The following is a 22,304-nucleotide window of genomic DNA, read 5'->3' on the forward strand; positions in this document are numbered from 1 at the left end:
GAGATGAGATCATTTATGGGATTGGCAGGTCACTACAAGAGGTTTGTGAGGAACTTTTCATCCATTGCATATCCTATCACATCATTGCAGCGAAAAGGTAAGACGTTTGAATGGAAAGAAGAATGTGAGGCTAGTTTTGAGCAGCTTAAGTAGTTGTTGACACATGCACCACCGCTAAATATTGTGGATCCAGACAAGTATTTTGCAATGTATATAGATGCTTGCAAGAGACGACTTGGTGGAGTTCTCATGCAAGAAGGACTAGTAACCTGCTATGAGTCACATAAACTGAATGAACATGAGAAAAACTATCTAATGCATGATCGTGAGGTAGCAACGATTATACATGCATTGAAGATGTGGAGGCACTATCTTCTTGGTAGGAGGTTTACATTGATGAGAAATTACAGTGGGTTGTGATATTTGTTTGATCAGCCGAATCTAAATGCGAGGCATGTTAGATGGCTAGCTACCCTTAGTGAGTTCAACTCCGAGATCAAATACATCAAAGCGAAGGAGAACTGGGTTGCAAATTCTCTTAGCATGCAGGTACAGCTAAATCATATGGCATCTATGAGCTCTTATGGAATAGAGTTACAGGATAAGATTTTGCAGGCAAGACAGTGGGATGACAAATACATGGATATTATGCACAAGTTACCATAGAGCACAGGTACAAGTACAAGTACAAGTACATGTGCAGGTATAGGTACAGGGGATCAGAATGCATATTATCATCTCACTGTAGATGGTTTGGTGAGATTTAGAGACAATATCTATGTGTTGAATTGTAGTGAGCTCAACAAGCTTCCCTTGAGGGAATTTCACGTCAATCCATACTTGATTCATCTAGGATATCAGAAAATGTTGATGACGGTAAATAAGTTCTACTATTTTCCGAATCTAAAGATGGAAGTGGAAGAGTTCAAGGTAGATGGTTAGATTGTCAGCAGGTAAATGCAAAATGTATTCATCCAGATGGCTTACTACGACCTATAATGATTCTAGAATTGAAATGGTAGGTCATTTCCATGGATTTCATTATAAGTCTTCTGAGGACAGTGAGGCAGCATGATTCTATTATGGTCGTAGTCAACAGGCTGAGAAAGGTAGCTCAGTTCATTCCAGTAAAGACTACATATTCAGCCAATGAGGTAGCATAGGTGTTCATTAGAGACATAGTGAGATTGCATGGTGTTCTGAATAAGATTGTGTCACACAGGGATGAGAAGTTCACTTACAAATTTTGGAAGGATCTATTTGTAGGTTTGGGTATAGATTTGGCCTTAAGAATAACTTATCGTCCACAGACAGATGGACAGACAAAGAGGGTCAACATGATCTTGGAGGGTATTTTAAAGATGTATGTGATGCACCAACAAAAGAAATGGGACGATTATCTTTCATTGGTTGAGTTCACATACAACAACGGTTATCAAGAGTCATTAATGATGAGTCCTTTCGACGCATTGTATGGATGGAGTTGTAAGACTCCCATCAACTAGAGTGATCCAGTGAATGGGGTGCTTATTGTACAAGAAATGTTGGCAGACATGGAACAAGGAATGCAGGTTATAAAGAAGAATCTAAAGGTAGCACAATATAGACAAAAAAATTTTACGGATCAGCACAAGGTGTTCAAGGAGTTTTAGGTTGGGGAGCATGTGTATTTTCACATCAAGCCCAAGAAAATCTCTTTAAGGATTGGTTAATGTGCCAAGTTTGTACCATGGCATTGCAAGCCTTTCAAGATCCTTGAGAGGATTGGATTGGTAGCATATCAACTTGAACTGCCTCCAACAGTGAAACTCCATGATGTTTTCCATATTTCACTGCTTAAGAAGTATATAAAGGATGTTGATCATGTTATTGATTGGTCTTTATTCCAGGTGGAGCAAGAAGGAGAGTTCCAGTAGGATCCTTAGTGCATATTCCAGCGGAAACATCTCATGCTTAGGAACATAGCCATAGAGCAAGTTAAAGTGCAGTGGAAGCACTTTGGGCCTGAAGAAGATACATGGAAGATGGCCAATCAGATGCAAACCATACATCCTTCATTGTTTTTCGGTTGAGGCAAAGCAATTTTGGTTTGATCTCGATATATGTTTGGCATATGTTTTGCTGATGTTTTGGTATATGTATGTATATGTATATGGATGCAAATGCCTCCATGAGCCAAGTTATAAAGCTCCAAGAAGCGGTATGGGTTTCATACTATTATGGTTTTTATATTGTCATGTTGTCATGATGTTTTTCATTGGAGCATGTCTTTCATTACAAATACTGCAATGAGCTAAGTTATAAAGATCCATGGGCAGTATGTTTTCTTTTCAATGATTTTGCTGAGGACATGGTGTGGTCTAACACCGAGGATGGTGTTCCCCAAGGGGGGGGTCCTGTAACAACCTTGGTGAAAATTTCATGTAATAAAAGTTAATAAAGGAAAAATAACACCACGGTTAAGGGACATTTATTCCAAGTTGAATGTTGGACAAAGATATCCTAATAGGAATCACTAGATGTGTTTTTAGCTAAGGAAATTAGCAAAGGCATCAAAGAGGTAAAAAGGAATTTTTTGCACATTTATTTATGAAAATAAAGGAGATTAGGAGAAAAGTAAGGTGAAAGGTCACAGGTTGCATGTGAGGAGAAAATTGAATGAAAATAATTGAAAATGAAGAAAATAAAGGCTTTATTCATAAAAACACTTATGAGGATTGATTAGTAGCCTTTTGTCTATTCAACTCTGGAGCTCTCTCATTATTATCTCTCTCTCACTCTTGGTCACTTAGAGTTTTCTTGGAGCACTCTAGCTTTTGATCAAGGAAGGAAAAGAAAGGAAAGGAAAGAATGGATCAAGGAAGGAAAGCAAGATCAAGTAGCTTCGGCAGGAATACTTGTAGGTAACCTTTTGCATGTGTGATTTCCTAGTTGGTTTGGATATGCATGGATTTGCATGTTGGTGTATGGTTCTCGTGTTGTCAGTGGCATGGTTTTATCGAGTTGTGACAGTGGTTTTCAACCTACCTTTTCCTTTTTCCAGATGCCATTGTATGTTGGGATGTTTATATTAGTTTTTAGATTTGGTTTTCTGAATGGATTTCAGAATCCAGGGGAAGGTGGTCTCAAGATTCATTGCCGAAGGCCTAGGAATCCCTTCACAAGTTTTGGAGGGATACACAGTAATGCCAGAGGGAGAAGTCTCAGTTTAGGGCCCATTGATCTGGATTTGGATTGCGGTAAATCTTGAGAGATTGGTCTCAGTTTAGGGCCTAGTGATCCAAGATTGGATTGTGGTAAATCCTAAGAGACAAGGAGATTAAAAATTCCTCAAAGATCTGAATGGCATTCCATGTTCACTTCAGTTATGATTAGAGCGGTTTTGGTGTGATCCCAGTTTGATGAGAGTGGAGATGGTTTAACCTTTAGATTCCCTTGGTTGTTCAATGAGATCCCATATTCATGCTTGGAATAAGGCATGGGGGTCACTGGCTAAAAGAAAGATTTGGTTTAGCCATGTTTATGGTCGAGTGGTACATGGAAGTCTTAAACCTCGTTAGATTTGCCTATGATTAATAAAAGTTAAGTCCTCTTACATTTTCACTGATTTATATGTATATTTAATAGATGGCATATTTCTTACATTTATATGGTTTTATGTTTGTTATAATCATTGTTACATGACGAGTTCATGTCACAGTTATTTCATGTATTTACTTGTAATTGTTAAATGGATGGATGCAAGACCCAATTGATGATATAATAGATGAATGGTGTAAGAATTTACAAGGTAAGTTCCTCAGATAGAACACCAAAGGGCACCACTCACAAACAGATCACAGATCAATACCCTAGTATTCTTGATGTGGTCAAAACCCTCAAAGAGGGAAACAGTGCACGGCCTGAGCCAACATGGCCACTTCAGATCTTGATGTGGTTAACGCCCTCAAAGAGGGAAACAGTGCACGGCTTGAGCCAATGCGGCCACTTCAGGAAATTTATTAATAAAAGAATGAAAATTTACCTAAGCTTCTCTCATGAACGGTTACCCTACAAATGACCCTCCATGCTCTTTAAATAGAGATCATAGACCAATCAGATGTTAAGCCATGGATCAAGTGTCAGTAATACCGAGGAGAGAATGAAGCGTCAGATCACTACATATCATGACCATCGGATTGTAAGTTAGAAAATTACATAGTAAAGAAACACACTTTACCTAACTCTACACTAGACCAAGTTATACTTAACTATTTCCTATGTGTCAGAATATCCTAACATCCCCCCTTAAGAACAACTTGGGACAGGATTGAAGGATGTACAAATATGACACAAAAGGAGAAGGAAAGAGGCATTAGAGCCTATCCCCCCTTAGTGACAACTTCCTGAACTCCAACTATAAATCAAAGTTTAGTGAACTTTGCCTCTATGAGAGCCTTTGTAAAGATGTCTGCAACTTGATCATCTATTGAACAATATTGCACTTGAAGAACCTAATCATGAATGAGCTTTCTGATGAAGTGCATGTGCATTACAATGTGTTTGCTACGCTGATGTTGGACTGGATCTTTGCATATTTGAATGGCACGTTGATTATCACACCAAAGTGTAGTCGGATGCTGCTGCTGAAAGCCAAACTTTGACAGGATCTGACGAAGCCACAGGGCTTCCTTACTAGCTTCTACGGCACCATGATACTCTGCTTCTACTGAAGAATGAGAAATGGCACTTTGTTTCTTGCAAGCCCATGTAATAGGTCCTGAACCAAGAGTGAACACATAACCTACAGTAGACTTTCGATCATCATGGTCACCAGCCCAATCAGAATTAGTGAAACCATCCAATAGAGGAGATGCTTCTGCACTATAATGAATCCCAAACAGAACTGTACCTCAAACATAACGAAGTATTCTTTTAGCTGCTTGCCAATGACTTTCATGTGGGTTTTGCATAAACCGAGCAATAAGCCCAACAACAAAGGAAAGTTTAGGACGAGTATGGGTTAGATACAAAATTTTTCCTACAAGTTGATGGTATAATGTAGCATCAACTTCAGGGGATGTACAAGTGACTGAAAGTTTGGCTCCAGACTGACAGGGAGAAGGGGCTCGCTTACAGTCTTCCATGTGAAAATGGCGTAGAAGATCACATGCATACTTGGACTGGGAAAGGGAAATACCTTCCTTGGATTGCAAGACTTGAAGACTAAGAAAATAATGCAAGTGTCCTAAGTCTGTCATTTCAAACTTCTTTTTAAGGCTAGACTTCACATGGTTTATAAGGTTGGGATCACTACCAGTAAGGATAAGATCATCAACATAAAGAACAAGAATGATAGGAGACTTGCCCACTTTCTCGGTGTAGACAATATTGTTAGAATGAGACTTAGAAAATCCCGTTTCTAAAAGAAATCTATCCATTTTGGCATACCAAGCCTGAGGGGCTTGCTTGAGACCATAAAGGGATTTCTTAAGCCAACATACAAGGCTAGAGTCTGTTTGTATAAAGCCAGTAGGTTATTCCATATAGATTTCTTCATGCAAGTCCCCATGCAAGAAGGCAGATTTAACATCCATCTGATGGACTTCCCATTTGAAAGAGGTAGCAAGGGAAAGAACAAGGCAGATAGAGTTCATTTTGGCAACATAAGTGATCCTTCTGGTTATGTTTCATTAGTTCTTCAAGTCATTTATGCTTTGTCTTGTATTCTAGACCTGTAGATTGCATTGATGCCAAGTGTTTTGACCGAATGTCAGTCCTGGTTGGGGATACTCGGGCCTAGGCTTGAGGTTGATTTTTGATTTATCAGCCTTGATATCATGTCTTTGATGGATTCTGAAGGTTGTAGCAAGTTTTGGGCAGAGGAGAGGATTTTGGGCTAGAAAAGTGGCTCAAATATCAAGTTTGATGGCATAGGTCTACTAAGGAAAGTCTAGAGTCACTAGCACATAGGCCTATGAGAGTGACTTTAGGTTGCTAGATGTTTTCATGCCTATAGCATGAGAGCAAGGAGCGGTTAAAAGACTTAAATCATCAGTGGGACTCAGGGACGAGATGTATGAGTGGTTGACATGTCTCATGTGGGTGTTGTTATTGATGTGGATGAGTTTGTTTGATATGTTCCGTTGGTTCCATTTCCTTAAGATCACCAAGGAAGTTCAATCCCTTATAGTAGCATCTCTCGTCGCATGTTTACCGCAGCTGGGAGGTTTCTTGGGTGGACCTAGGAGGAGGTGATGTTACCCAAATTTTATCAAGTCTCACCATATCAAAAAATAGAATATCACATGCAAAGTCTTTAGAAACTCCCTCATCCTACCCATTGAATTTTGAAATTTTATCCATACCTTTATGTGCAAGATTTTTATGTGACTTAGCCATTTGTAATTAAATAGACTTAATCCTTACTATAATTGCTTGAATTGTGTAGTTGTGAAGGTTTTATGTTGATGCAAACACTCTATATAATTCTATATAATAAAAAGTAATATGCAAATTTAAATAATTAGCTTAAATTGTGTAGTTGTGAAGGTTATATGTTGATGCAAACACTCTATATATTTCTATATAATAAAAAGTAATATACAAATTTAAATAATTAAAAAATTTAAGATATATTTTCCATTCCTATTTAGTTAGATGATTTCACAATTGGCTCCATTCCTACTGTTTCCATTATAAGTTGTATGTGTAACCAAATAAGTCGTTGGTGTTGAGAGCATTAATATCCCTATCTCAATCTTGTCCACTAGGCGGCATAGTCAGTCTGCGTTCAATTAAGTGAGTTGAGTTCTAATTAAGTCTTACTCGAGCTATTTAGTGTTAGTGTTACCTTGTCTCATATGTAATATATTTATTTGTTAGTAGATATTGAAAAAAGCCTTTCACTCATTATTTCATTTAGACTCTTCAATCTCTGTCATGGAATGAGAGCACAACCTTCATAAAAATCCCTGAGAAACCAACAAAGAATGCGTGAGAAAATTGGTTGTGCCCAAGAAAAGTAAAGAGAAGTCACGTAATGAAACAGAGAGGGAAATGTGCATCCGATATCGACCACATCAATTTGGTCGATGTGAAAGGAATTGCTACATTTTTGGAAGAAACCATAAATTCTCGTTTTGTTCCAGCTCCACAATCCAAACCACGCATTCTCCATAGCTGTCATGCGAGTTGGCTCCCACCCCAGCAGAGTCTGCAACATTCCAATGAGATTGATTTCGATCGATTTGCAACATTCCAGTCGACGTTTGGCTTTGGTTTTGGCCCACGAAAGGAAAGCTAAAGGAAAATCACATTTTCTTTTAAATTTCATGAGGTGTGCACACCAAAAGCTATATGAGTTGCGTTATAATGCACCTAAGAAGTTTCAACAGACGTTATCTCTCACAACTTTAACGATTTCTAGAATAACACACGTTGTCTTCATCGAAGGGTGTGTAAGCACCGTAAATTTAAAAAGAGCACAACGTAATTCGTCTTGGAAGTTACGGTTTCACTAGATTTCAAGTCACCTCTGAAGGTATTTTTCGGGAAAAGACAAAGCTTTTAAGATAAGGAATTTTTTTTAAGAGAAAGTTTGGTTTTTACAAAGTCTAAAGGCTCTTGTCATATTTGGAAATTTATCAAAATTATTTTTTGTTGAGGAAGTTTTGAAAAGGGGTTTGTAAACAAACCAACCAAAAAAAACTTATCTACATTAAACAAAAAATGGTTTCCTTGAGTGCGGTGACATAAACACTAATTCTATTTAGAAAAAATTATGAATTTGGTCTTTAAAGTTGAAGACATTTTTGCAAGCTCAAGATTGTTGGGATATACTGAAGAATTACTATATAGAGTCGACCTAAGAAGCATTAGCAGCCATGAAGAATAATGAGAGGAATACAATTGGTGAACTAAGAAAGAAAGAGCATCAATCAAAATGTTAGATTCAGAGTTCTCTTGATGACACCATCTTCAACAAAATAATCTGCACAACAACAACAAAATAGGGTTAGGATATTCTCAAAGTTTCATACGAGCGTAATGATATAGTGAACACTATTAAATTGCAGGCATTGAGGACTTAGCTCGAAACCACAAAGATGGCTGGGGCAGATCAAAATTGGTGATGTAGATCAAAAGATGGTTGAGAAATTCCTTCGAAGCTTGTCAAAGAAAGAATTGGTTGTAATAGTGATTATGGAGTCAAAAGATCTAACAACTCTATCAATATATCAGTTGACTGGATCAATTCTATCACACGGCACATTACTGAAAGTGGCAGAAGATTTCATGGAACAAAGTTTCAAGGCACAAGTCTCTTCCAATAGAGGCACATGAAGAGGATCTAGAGGCAAAAGCAATTGAGTCAAAGGTGGAGAAATATCTATAGAACAACATCATGCAATAGAACAACCAGCGCAGTCGAGATATTCATAGAACTAGACATAGAGAAGTATGAAATGGAGCAACAAATCTAATGTCCAGCCTTATTATTACAATAAATTTGGACATTATGAACACAAATGTCAAAAGAAACAGTCAAGTCAACAAAGAGGCAATTTCGATATCTCCAACAATGAGAGAATCTTCTGAAGCCACCTTTCTTTCCTACAATTTTTGTTATGATAGGTAACAAACATATGATTTCTTGCATTGATGCTTCTATCAAATCTAAAATTACACTAGGTGATTGTTCTCATGTAAAAGTTTAAGGGAAAGGTATTGTGTCTATTCTTACTACACACAATCATAAAAAACATATATAGGTTGTTTATTATATTCCACAACTGAAGCACAATCTCATTATTGTAGATCAATTGATGGAACACCACTATGATGTAATATTCCAAGGGATAATTTGTTATATTTATGACAAACCTCCTAATAGAAAACTTATAGCCAAGGTAGAAAAAACCAAGAATAGAATGCTTCCCCTTGACTCTTAGAAGTACAAATATGTCGTAGTCATTTGCACACAATGTTACCAAAATAGATGTGTCATAATTACACCATTCTAGGTATGGTCATATTCCCTCCAAGAGGCTTAATCATCTTCAAAAGCATTCCTTGGTCATTGGTCTCCCTATTGTAAATGAATAAGAATGTAAATGTGAAATTTTGTATTTTGGAAAAGAATAAAAGAGAACTTTCCCACACCTTCTAGTAGAGAAAAAGAACCTTTAGATCTAGTCCACACAAATATCTGTGGACCAATGCAAACACAATCCATTGGTGGAAGTATTTATTTTTTACCTTTATTAATAACTAAAGCAAGAAAATATGGATTTATTTTCTTAAAACTAGCTCTAATACTTTCACAAGGATTAAAGAGTTGAAAGAAGAAGCAAAAAACCAAAGTTACAAGATTTTGAAATTACAAGGAGAGAACATTTCCAAAGATTTCTTAGATTTTTGTCGACAATAAGGCATCATTATGTAGAACACAACTAGATACACTGCAAAATAGAATGGAGTAGCAAAAAAAAAAATCATGATTATGCCAACATGCAAGCTTCATGAAAAGGAGTTTCCCAATGAGTATTGGGCTGAAATTGTTGCTACTGCAGTATGTATTTTCAACATATCTCTGAAAACCAGTGCCAAAGATAGAATACCTCAATAAGCTTGGGATGGTAAGATGGTGAATGTCTCTAAATTTCAAATATTTGGTTGTGTAGCATTTGCACATGTTGTAGAAAAGTTGCAAAAGAAACTGTTGAGTTACGCAATGGGTATGGATTTACTCTTACTTCCATCACCTTTTTCCTCTTTTCTTATCTCTTTCATATCTTGATACGCTAACATATTGATGGATTATGATAAGAAAAGGATGAACTACTCTCGATTAATATTTAACCACCGTAACTAACTCTTATTCCTTTTTATGCAGAGAAACAATGAAAGGAACAATTTTTGTTCCCTAGAGATAGAACAGCATAAACCAACAAAGGAAGAATGGGGCGCATCAGTTGCGGTCAGGTCGGAGGATGAATGAGGAGGATCAACGCTAAATATGAAGGGTGTCAGAAGATAGCATTCAATTGTGAATCCATCAGGATCTCCCAATCCTGAGGGATCACATTTATCTTTTACCTCTTTCTGACTATAAAAGCAAAAGACTGTAGGAGGAAAGGGGATCGATCTCTGTTTATTTCAAATTGTAATTTTAATTTACAGACTCATTCTGTTGGAGGAACATGACTGTATTGTAATGAGACTTGAGTTCAATGGTTATATATAATTTACATTATTTTTCATTCATATTCTCTGAAGTACCTCAGTAATATTCACTGGTGACTAAGGGCCTAGCCTCTGGTGGATCGAACTGCTATCCTTTGTGTTATATATTTCTAATTCATGTAAGTTTGTGTGGTTTGATATTTTTCCCATTTTCTGTGAGTTTATCATATTTGTTGTTTACCGATTTCCTATATTGAAGTTAGTACACTTTTTTTACATGTTTCATAGCATTGTCATTTCATTCTATTTATGCTTATTATAGATTAAAGTAATTAGCCGTTAAGATAGTAAACCGTATTGATTTAATCAGCTGAAATAGTTTAGTAATCGCTATTGAACTCTCGGTTGACATCATTTCCATTTGGATTGTTTAATTGAGATTGAGTTTGATTTAGATAGAATCAGCTAGAAGAGATTGGTTAATGCTACTACACTCTCGGTTGATGTTATTGTCAATTGAATTGCTTGTTTGAGATTTGATTACGATTTTAGCAGAGGATTAAGTCTTGATGCTTAGATGTAATATTTCCTTTAACAGTTGCAATTTGAGTTTTATAAATGCATCCATTTACTCTTGTATCAAAGCTTTATATTTCATTTTGAAGAAACATTACTCTCTGGATTCATAGCATGCACATATTGTGTACACTCTTGGAATAAAAGGACTTGCCCGGTTGATGATTAATGTGAGGTAATTAGGAGTTTTAAAAGACACCTTTTAGCACCCAACATTTTGGCGCCATTGCCGGGGAGAGTGTTGCCATTTTACAAAGAGTGATGTATATCTGATAATTGTTGTTGGGAAAGAATTGGGTATTGAAAATGGAAGGTAAGAACCTACGTAACGAGCAAGTAAAGTGCTTTCTCCTCTGCCCACTTTTCAGCACAATTACAGAAAAATAAAGTAGGTGTTTTGTGTTCGTCTGCTGAGAGAGAATTGGGTATTAAAAATGGAATGTAAGAACCTACATATGGAGCAAGTAAAAATGCCTGCTCGCCCGCTCGCTTTCCAATAGAATTGCTAGGAATTTAAAGTAGAAATAAACATTTGAATTTTTGCATGAATGACTAAGAAGAAAAGACCAGAAAACAATACAATCCCAGACCCCAAACCTAAAAAATCTAAGGTACCGGTGACCCTTGGACGATCAACTTTTATCGATGACATCTTAAGAAAATCTGAATCTCAGCCATTAGTAGGTCCCTGAACCGTTGCTTCTAGACAACCTATTGTCTCCCTTTGAGCCACAAGCTCACCATCTGTAGCCTACACTGAGGTCCACAGTAAAACTGAAGGGACTAAACAGGGTTTTCAAGATATTGAAAATTCACTATCAATCCCCTCACAAGAAGGGAATTCTTGCAACATTCGTGAAGGAGGAGAAATAGGGGAATCCGAGGAACTAAAATCCCCTGAGGTAGTAATTGAGCAGAGGACACCTAGTGTCCCAGATCAAGGGAGTGTTGTTAGGATCATTCCCACCTCTTCTAGACATCCTAGGGATAACTCTCTAGCTCCAGAGATCCCGGAAGGGTACTGGCATATCTTTGATCAAATGGCCAATAATCCACAAACACCCCAGACCTCTACATTACAGTATCCTATTGTTGACACAACTGTCAATGCCCCCATGAAAGCTATCCCTCTACAAAATATTCCCACCTTTCATGGACTCACTTCAGAAGATCCGGATGCATTCCTGTTTGAGTTTGACGTCCTATGTCAGGGTTATGATTACACCACCGACCCCTAGAAACTGAAGCTATTTCCCTCCACTTTAAAGGAAGTAGCCCTACATTGGTTTATGGGACTGGGTGGAGGCACCATCAATGATTGGGACCAAATGAAAACTGCATTCCTTAAAAAATATCAAGATTATTGTAGATATAAAGAACTAAAAGATGAGATATTCCAAATGGTAGCAAGGCCTAGTGAAACTTTGGAAGAGTATGTGGAGCGTTTCCAATATAACCTCCAAAGGTCTCCCTATGCAAATCTGCCTGATAATGTGCTAAAAACCACGCTGATTAAGGGGATGAAAGACCAGTGGATAGAGACACTAAATATCATGGGTAAAGGTGATATCTATCAAGAAGACTATGCTAACATTATTGATTTATGTATCAGGTGCTTGAGGGGCAGTACAAGACTGAAACTAGCTAAATGCGATGCGATCACGAGGGACAACAAAGTCTCTAGCGGAAGCATTATGTTAGGATATTTCGACAGATAGGAAATAGTTAAGTACAACTTGGTCTAGTATAGATTTAGGTATAGAGTTAGGTAAAGTGTGTTTCTTTACCGTTGTACATTTTGTAACTTACAATCCGACGGTCACGATATGTAGTGATCCGACGGTTCATTCTCTCCTCGGTATTACCGACACTTGATCCATGGCTTGACACCCGATTGGTGCATGATTTCTATTTAAAGCGCATGGAGGGTCATTTGTAGGGAAATCCATGAATGAGAGAAACATGTGTAAATTTTCATTCTTTTATTAATAAATTGCCTGAAGTGGCCACGTTGGCTCAGGCCGTGGACTGTTTCCCTCTTTGAGGGTTTTAACCACGTCAAAAATACTGGTGTATTGATCTGCGATTTGGTTGTGAGCGGTGTCCTTTGCTGTTCTGTCTGAGGAACTTACCTTGTAAATTCGTACATGGTATCAGAGCTATTTGAGGGCCGCGTCCGTTGGTGATCCAAATCTGAAGCCGGTAGAACTGCATCCAACTGCTGTTTCCTAGATCTGCTGTTTCTGACTGCTTTCGGGCCAAGAGGACTACTCTATTGTGTTGGGAGCATCTGTTCCAGTAAGGAACCCCTTTCGTTTCACGCGAAAAGGTTTCGGTTTATTTAGCTTTTTTATTACTGGATCTATACCTTTCATTTCTGCGTATGCTCTTTGCCCTGCGACTCTGTGCGATCTGGGCAAATCAAAAATAGAAAGGAAAGATTTTTCTCATGCGTATGCTCTTTTCCCTGCGCCTTAGGGTGATCTCGGAAAATCAGAAACATTGAGGAAAATATTTAGTTTCCGGCCAAAGCTAACTTTGAGCCGCAAGGTTCATTTTTGAAAATATTTAGTTTTTCGGCTAAAGCTAACTTCGAGCCATAAGGTTCGTTTTCTTTGCATGTCCGTGTTGGGTTTTGTGTTTTTTGTTTTGTAGGGAAAAAGAGCCTTCTCAAAGCAAGCACGCAACCCAAAGCATCAACCCCCCCCCCCTCTCTCTCTCTCTCTCTCTCTCTCAAATTTTTTGTATAGCTCAATTGGTTCAAAGCTATTCTAAGAGAGTAGAGGTCTTGGGTTCAAGTCTCCATTTTGTGGGGGCGGACTTTTTCATTTCCGCACATTCCCGCACCTCGTCGGCAACTTCAACAACTTTTTTTCAAAAAGCCATAACTTCTTCATCCGGAAGCCGTTTTCAGAGCCGTTTTTTTTAAACCAGCCTAATTTTTTGAGATCTATCCATTGGAACAATTAGTTTTAGCATCTTTTGCTTCAGTTTCCATTGAAATGGAAATTCAATACCAAGTTACCCTTGACAGCACCAACTACTTCCAATGGTTGGCCTACATTGAGGATTTACTTAGAAGTAAAGGTCTCTACAGAATAGCCTCAGGCCAAGAAAAGAAACCGGAGGATGAAGATTAAGCTGCTAAATGGGAAAATAGGCAAGATCAAGCACGTGGATTGATAGGGATGTCTATTTCTCCAGATCTTAGATTCCATATTGCAGAACTTGATACTCCTGATGAAGCAATGAAACAAATCAATAAAGTTTTTGGGATTAAAAATGAACTTAGAGCCCATCAACTTGAAAATGAGTTGCTTACATTGGACCCTAATAATTTTTCTTGCATTGAAGATTTCTTGTCCAAGTTCAACACCCTTAGATATCTCTTGAAAGGTGTTAAAGTTAAGAAAGAAGATAGTAACCTTATCTATTCCATTCTTACAAAGTTGGGACCAGCCTACTCTGTGTTTGTTTCCACCTTCCATTCTACAAGAGAAGCCTTCATTTCTCAAGGAACAGACTACAAGTCCCCTTCCTTTGACTCTTTTTGTGATTCTTTAATAAGAGAACAAGAAAAACTCTTACACCTTGGTCTTCTTAATCTTGGAAACTCTTCCAAGAAAGCGTTAGCCACCCAGCAGCAACCAAATTCAAAGAATCCTAAGAAGTCATATCCTAAAAAGAATGGTCCTAAACCAAACAAGGGTCCTAAGCAATTTCAGCCCCAAAATGAAAAATCATTTCAACAAAATTATAAGACAAATGAAAACAAAGGGAAGAAGACTGATAGACATTGCAATTTTTGTAATCGAGATGGCCACTTAGAATCAAAATGCTTTAAGAAGATGGAAGCCTTGGAAGCAGCAATGAAGAAGCATAACATCCATTTGGGGCAATCTTCAACTTCAACTTCATCTTCAGGAATGGCACTTTCTGCATGTGGTTGTCAAGCATCTCGGTCTGGCTATGCATTAAATGTATCTTCTTCTTCTCATTCTCATGAGTGGCTCATTGATTCTGGAGCTTCTTATCACATGGCCAAAAAAAAAGCCATGTTTTCTTCTTTAAATGATTGTAACACCAAAAATATATATGTTGGTGATGATAGATCTCTTAATGTTGTAAGGACTGGAACTGTTCATCTAGACAATGGTTAGTTTAATGATGTATTATGTGTTCCAACCTTATCCTGCAACCTTCTATCTGTATATCAGATAACTCATTCAGGTGAAGGTAAAATCGTTGAATTTTCACGTCATGATGTTGTAATCAAGGACTTAAGAGATCCTAAACAGATTTTGGCTACTGGCATTGTTGATGATTCTACAAGGTTGTATAAGTTTCACAACTTTGGGTCATCAAATCTTCCCTCAGTATTTGTTGCTCATAACGATGAAGTGAGCAAACTTTGGCATGAGCGATTTGTTAACTTAAACTATCGCTCCCTTCAGCATCTATGTAAAGAAAATATGGTGACAGGTCTTCCTATGGTATCTTGCAGAGATGGTGTTTGTTCCGGATGTGTACTCGGAAAACATCATCGGGACAGTTTTGAAAAACATGCCTCTTGGCACGCCTCAGCCCCTTTACAGCTTGTGCATAGTGATTTATGTGGTCCACTTCCAGTTGTGTCATTCTCTGGCTACAAGTATTTCTTAACCTTCATTGATGATTTCTCCAGACGCACTTGGGTATACTTCTTAAAACTCAAGAGTGAAGTATTTAACACTTTTTTGGCCTTCAAGGCCTTTGTTGAAAAACAATTTGGACATCAAATTCTTAAGTTAAGATCTGATAATGGTGGAGAAAAGGTTAAAAACACATTCATCAACTATTGCACTGAGAATGGAATTCGAATGCAACATACTGTTCCATATACTCCACAACAAAATGGTGTAGCTGAAAGGAAGAATCGCACCTTAAAGGAAATGGCTAATTGTATGCTACAATCTAAAGGACTTGGTCTTAGTTTTTGGGCAGAAGCAATTAACTGTGCAAATTACATAATAAATCGCACTCCTACTAAGGCTTTAAAGAATATCACTCCAGAAGAAGCATGGAGCTCAATCAAACCAGATGTAAGTCACTTTCGTGTTTTTGGAGGTGAAGCGTGGGCCCATATTCCAGATGAAAAGCATAAAGCTTTAGAACCTAAGAGTGAAAAATGTACTTTTGTTGGATATTCTGAAGATGTCAAAGGCTATAGACTTATTCCATTTAAGTCCAAAAATGTTATCATTAGAAGAGATGTAAAATTTGATGAAAATATATCGGCCTGCGAGCCTAGTCTGGCGGATGTGCCACCTCTCCTTATCTCTTCTACCTTTGAAAACATTTCTTCTTCAGATGATGAAAGTGAGGATGACAATCCTCCCCCACCATCTCAAGATCCTCCTTCAGCTCCTAAGCTTCCAAAATGGGTTCGTGCTACTCGAGATGCAGCAGGTGATCTTGCCGGTGATCCTACAGATCAGCGACGCACACATTCTCAGTTCGAGAGAGACTCTTCTTTACTGGCTCAAGCTCCAGTAAATTATGATCCTAACACCTTTGCAGAAGCTTCAGGCCATCCAGATTGGGAAGCAGCTATGAATGAAGAATATCATTCATTATTGGCAAATGATACATGGGATCTTTTTCCTCTACCAAAGGGACGAAAACTTGTTAGATGCAATGGGTTTACAGAACCAAGTATGGACCAGATGGGAAAGTTGATAAACATAAAGCTCGTCTTGTTGCTAAACGTTTTTCACAGGTTGAAGGCATTGACTACACTGAAACCTTCTCCCCTGTTGCCAAAATGAACTCTATCCACCTTGTTCTTTCCCTTGCTTCCTCTTTCAAATGGGAAGTCCATCAGATGGATGTTAAATCTGCCTTCTTGCATGGGGACTTGCATGAAGAAATCTATATGGAACAACCCATTGGCTTCATACAAATAGACTCCAGCCTTGTATGTCGACTTAAGAAATCCCTTTATGGTCTCAAGCAAGCTCCTCGGGCTTGGTATGCCAAAATGGATAGCTTTCTTTTAGAATCTGGCTTTTCTAGGTGTCATTCTGACAATACTGTCTACACCAAGAAAGTGGGCAACTCTCTTATCATCCTTGTCAAGGATAATTTTAGGGGCGAATGATTGCCCTTTGGCGAAATTAAGGGGTTTTAAATTTTTAGTGGGCGAATATTTTGTATCATAGTACATTTTTACAAATCACCTCAAATAGCCCACCTTATTTTAAGGGAGAGGGTAAAAAAGGTAAATTTAGCCCATGAAATTAGGACTTACAACCTTCCATTCGCCCATTTTCAAGAATAGGTTTTATTTTTAAGTAAATCCTATGGGCCAAATACCATATTTATAAAAGAGGTATGGTAAATTAATAAAAATATAAATAAATGAGAGGTATGGTAAATAAATAAAATGTATTTTTATAATTACTCAAAAGGTATGGTAAATAAATAAAAATATAAATAAACTAGACGTATCGTAAATAAATAAAACCTCTTTTTATATTTAGTCCATAACCCTCGTTCTATTTATGAAGGCTCAAGAAAGAGGTTTTATTTAAGTGAATCCTATGGGCCAAATACCATATTTGTAAAATAGGTATGGTAAATTAATAAAAATATAAATAAACGAGAGGTATGGTAAACAAATAAAACATTTTTTTATATTTACTCCATAAGTCACCTTATATTTACGAACACTAAAAAAATGGGTTATATTTAGGTGAAACCTATGGCCAAAATACTATGGGACAAATACCATGGACTAGATTGTTATTAATACCATGAAAAAAACCATTATTAACCCTAATATTAGAACTAATAAAAATAAAAATGGCACATGGTATTGACCCATGGTATTCACCTGGAATGTAGCCTATTTAAATGGGGGAATTAAACCAGCATGTAGCCTATGCTAAGATTCAGTAGGACTTTACAAAGTTTTATTATTTAGTGAAAGACTCGCCAAGATCTTACAAGATTTTATAATTGAGTAAAATATTCGCCATGCCTAGTGAGAGATTCACCAAAAAATTATATATACATATTATATTATTGATAAAATCGCCTTCCATTTTTCCTATATACCATGGAGATTCGCCCATTTATTATATTTATAAATTTAGGGGGGTTTCTTAAAATTTTCCCTGATCCTTGTTCTTTATGTTGATGATCTTATCCTTACTGGTAGTGATCCCAACCTTATACACCATGTGAAGTCTAGCCTTAAAAGGAAATTTGAAATGACAGACTTAGGACACTTACACTATTTTCTCGGTCTTCAAGTCTTGCAATCCAAGGAGGGTATTTCTCTTTCCCAATCCAAGTATGCCTGTGATATTCTACGCCATTTTCACATGGAAGACTGTAAGCCAGCCCCTTCTCCCTTTCAGTCTTGAGTCAAACTTTCAGTCACTTGTACTTCTCCTGAAGTTGATGCTACCTTATACTGTCAACTTGTAGGAAAACTTTTGTATCTAACCCATACTCGTCCTGACCTTTCCTTTGTTGTTGGCCTTGTTGCTCAGTTCATGCAAAACCCCCGTGAAAGTCATTGGAAAGTAGCTAAAAGAATACTTCGTTATGTTGGAGGTACAGTTCAGTTTGGGATTCATTACAGTGCCGAAGCATCTCCTCTATTGGTTGGTTTCACTGATTCCGATTGGGCTGGTGACCCTGATGATCGGAAGTCTACTGCCGGTTATGTGTTCACTCTTGGTTCAGGACCTATTACATGGGCTTGCAAGAAACAAGGTGCCATTTCTCTTTCATCAGCAGAAGCAGAGTATCGTGGTGCCGTAGAAGCTAGTAAGGAAGCCTTGTGGCTTCATCAGATCCTGTCAGAGTTTGGCTTTGAGCAGCAGCATCCGACTACACTTTGGTGTGATAATCAAAGTGCCATTCAGCTATGCAAATATCCAGTCCAACATCAGCGCAACAAACACATTGAACTGCACATGCACTTCACCAGAAAGCTCATTCACGACCATGTTCTTGAAGTGCAATATTGTTCAACAGATGATCAAGTTGCAGACATCTTCACAAAGGCTCTCACAGAGGCGAAGTTCACTAAACTTTGATTTATGGTTGGAGTTCAGGAAGTTGTCACTAAGGGGGGATAGGCTCTAGTGCCCCCTTCCTTCTCCTATTGTGTCATATTTGTAAATCCTTCAATCCTATCCCAAGTTGTTCTTAAGGGGGGATGTGAGGATATTCCGACACATAGGAAATAGTTAAGTACAACTTGGTCTAGTATAGAGTTAGGTAAAGTGTGTTTCTTTACCGCTGTACATTTTGTAACTTACAATCCGACGGTCACGATATGTAGTGATCCGACTGTTCATTCTCTCCTCGGTATTATCGACACTTGATCCATGGCTTGACACCCGATTGGTCCATCATTTCTATTTAAAGCGCATGGAGGGTCATTTGTAGGGAAATCCGTGCATGAGAGAAACATATGTAAATTTTCATTCTTTTATTAATAAATTGCCTGAAGTGGCCGCGTTGGCTTAGGCCATGGACTGTTTCCCTCTTTGAGGGTTTTAACCACGTCAAAAATACTGGTGTATTGATCTGCGATTTGGTTGTGAGCGGTGTCCTTTGGCGTTCTGTCTAAGGAACTTACCCTGTAAATTCCTACACATTACTCGTATTGAAATCGTCAACCTGCTGGAAGATTTCAAAACGGATATCCTGTGAACCTTGACAACACAATTAGACATCATGCAAGCTAAGCAAAAGCAGGTCAAAGAGAACAAAACCTAGTTATTTTTTTCCCTCAATGCAGGAAGAAACATAGTCATAAAGAATACCCATTGGATATGGTACAAACCTGTGCCATATGCACTAAAGAACATGCCACAGAAAATTGCCCATCACTCCCAGGATTACAAGGAGTCTTCAAGGAGGCAGAGGAAGAAGCGAAACTAGTCTACCTATTAAACTAGCATCACCAATGGCAAGCACGACAAACAGGTATGCCTACCAACCCATCTTCATTCTTTCAGCCTCCACAATATAATTCTCAGCAATATATAGGAGCTACATGGCAGAACCAACTGCCTTTTCCTAATTAGGCATCACAAGCATTTTCTATGCCACCTTGGTCTAATCAGTCAAATCTGAACAACAGTTGGACAAATTCCTCTTATTTTCCATCATTCTGGCAGAACAATCCATATCCATCTCAATGGTCCCCCTCCACTTCACAAAACCAAAACTGGAAATTAAGCTGGAAAAGACCTACGAACCAGCCAGTGGAGACAATCCCCCTGACTCAACCTATGCTACCAGCACCTTACATGTTGTAGCAGAATCCTCAACCCAATCTATGACCGCAACTCGTAGCCAAGCCCAACCCAAATCCCAACAATAGACCAGTCCAATGGGTACAAATTATTGAAGGTCTGGATCCAGAAACTGAGTTGAGAGAATGTAATGAACTCAAATTGAAGTCTGGACAAATAATCATGCCAGAGGATGATAAAAATATTCAATTGGAAGAACCACTACTTGTAGAACAAACACCCCAAAGGGAGAATACAATCAAGCAGAAAAACCACGAATAGACTATTACCTCTTCTCTGCCATTCCCAGAAATATTGATTATACCTCGCCCAATCAAATATCCTGACTTTGATCTCCTGGGAGAATTAAAAAATCTTTGTGTAAAAATACCCCTCCTCCAGGCTATTCAGGACATTCCAATCTATGCAAAAACCATTAAGGAATTGTGTACCAAAAAGCCTACGAGGAAAATAAAGGTAACACCAACTGTCCACGTAGTCAGAACTTTGTCTGATTTATTATTAGGCAGAGAGATACCGATGAAATATGAAGACCCAGGAAACCCTATTGTCACAGTACAAATAAATGGATGCTCCTTTCCCAATGCGTTAGTGGATCTAGGGGCAGCCATTAATATTCTGACAAAACCAACCTGTGAGAGACTTGGCATCACAGACTTAGATCCAACTATGACCTTGCTAGAACTTGCTGACCATTCAGTTATTAAACTAGAAGGGACATTACAGGATGTAATGGTGTCTGTAGATTCTTGGGAGTACCCAGCAAATTTCTTGATTATTAATCCTAGAAACCGGCTAGATGGACATCCTCTAATATTAGGAAGACCTTGGCTAGTGACGACAAATTCTTATATAAGTTGTCGAAGCCATATGACTATAGCCAGAGGAAATAATGTGAAGAACCTAGCTTTATACCCTCTAGCTCAGCCAAGCCTAACCATGATAAAAACTAGGAAGCAACCTATAACATATTTAACCGAAAATATTCAATCACCACTAACTGTAACAGATGATCTTGAATTTAAGAATCAAATAGAAGATGATATTATTAACACTTACATTAATCACCCAGCTGCTGTATATAATCTAAAATGTCACATGATTGAAGCAGTCCTTGATAACGAAATTAAAGAATATCCTTTAAAAGATATCAATGACCAAACAATACCAACAACAATTGTCTATAATCTCAAACCTATTGAAATTGAGCTAGGGAAAGTCCTTAACATTAACAAAAAATTGAGTGATGACCAGCAGCAGAAGCTTGTTTAAATCCTTAGGAAATATAAAGGGGATTTCGCTTGGGATTACCCATATATGAAATGGATTGACCCCCAATTATGTATGCACCACATCTACACTGAAAAAGATGCGAGACCCATTCAACAACCTCAGCGAAGATTAAACCCTCACCCAAAGGATGTTGTTAAAGACGAACTACAAAAATTGTTAGATGTAAATTTCATCTATCTTATATCTGATAGTAAATGGGTTTCTCCATTAGCTGTGGTTCCTAAAAAGAATGGGAAATGGAGTATATGTGTCGATTACAGAGAGCTTAACAAAGCAATGCAAAAGATCATTTTCCCCTTCCATTTATCGACCAGGTTCTAGACACATTGGCATGTAAAAATTTCTTCTCTTTCCTTGATGGCTTTAGTGGCTACAACCAAATCCAAATTACCCCTGAAGACCAAGATAAGATTGCCTTCACCTGCCCTTGGGGACGTTTTCTTACAGGGTATTACCTTTCGGACATTGCAATGCACCTGGTACATTCTAGAGAGCCATACTCAGTATCTTTGCAGACTTGATAAACGAGGGATTAGAGGTGTACATGGACGATTTTATACCCTATGGAGATGACTTTGAGTAGGCATTACAGACACTGGATAAAGTCCTGGAGAGATGCATTGCTACTAGGCTTTGCTTAAGCCACGAGAAATGCCACATGATGATGATAGAAGGCCTGATCTTGGGTCACTGCATCTCATCAGCTGGAATTCAAGTAGATCCAACAAAAATTTAGGTAATCCTCTTACTACCTACACCCTGCACTCAAACAAAGGTACATAGTTTTCGAGGATTTTTTGGATATTATTGGAGATTTATAAAAAACTTCTCACAAATTGCTACACCATTATATGCTTTCACAGGAAATATCAATTTTATATGGACTGACAAATGTGAAAATGCCTTTGCAGAATTAAAACAGCTAATATCAATAGCCCCAATACTATG

Source organism: Pinus tabuliformis, chromosome X (assembly GCF_031772625.1).
Source record: "Pinus tabuliformis cultivar Carrire ecotype Pingquan chromosome X, CPIR1, whole genome shotgun sequence".
Classification (NCBI taxonomy): Eukaryota; Viridiplantae; Streptophyta; class Pinopsida; order Pinales; family Pinaceae; genus Pinus; species Pinus tabuliformis.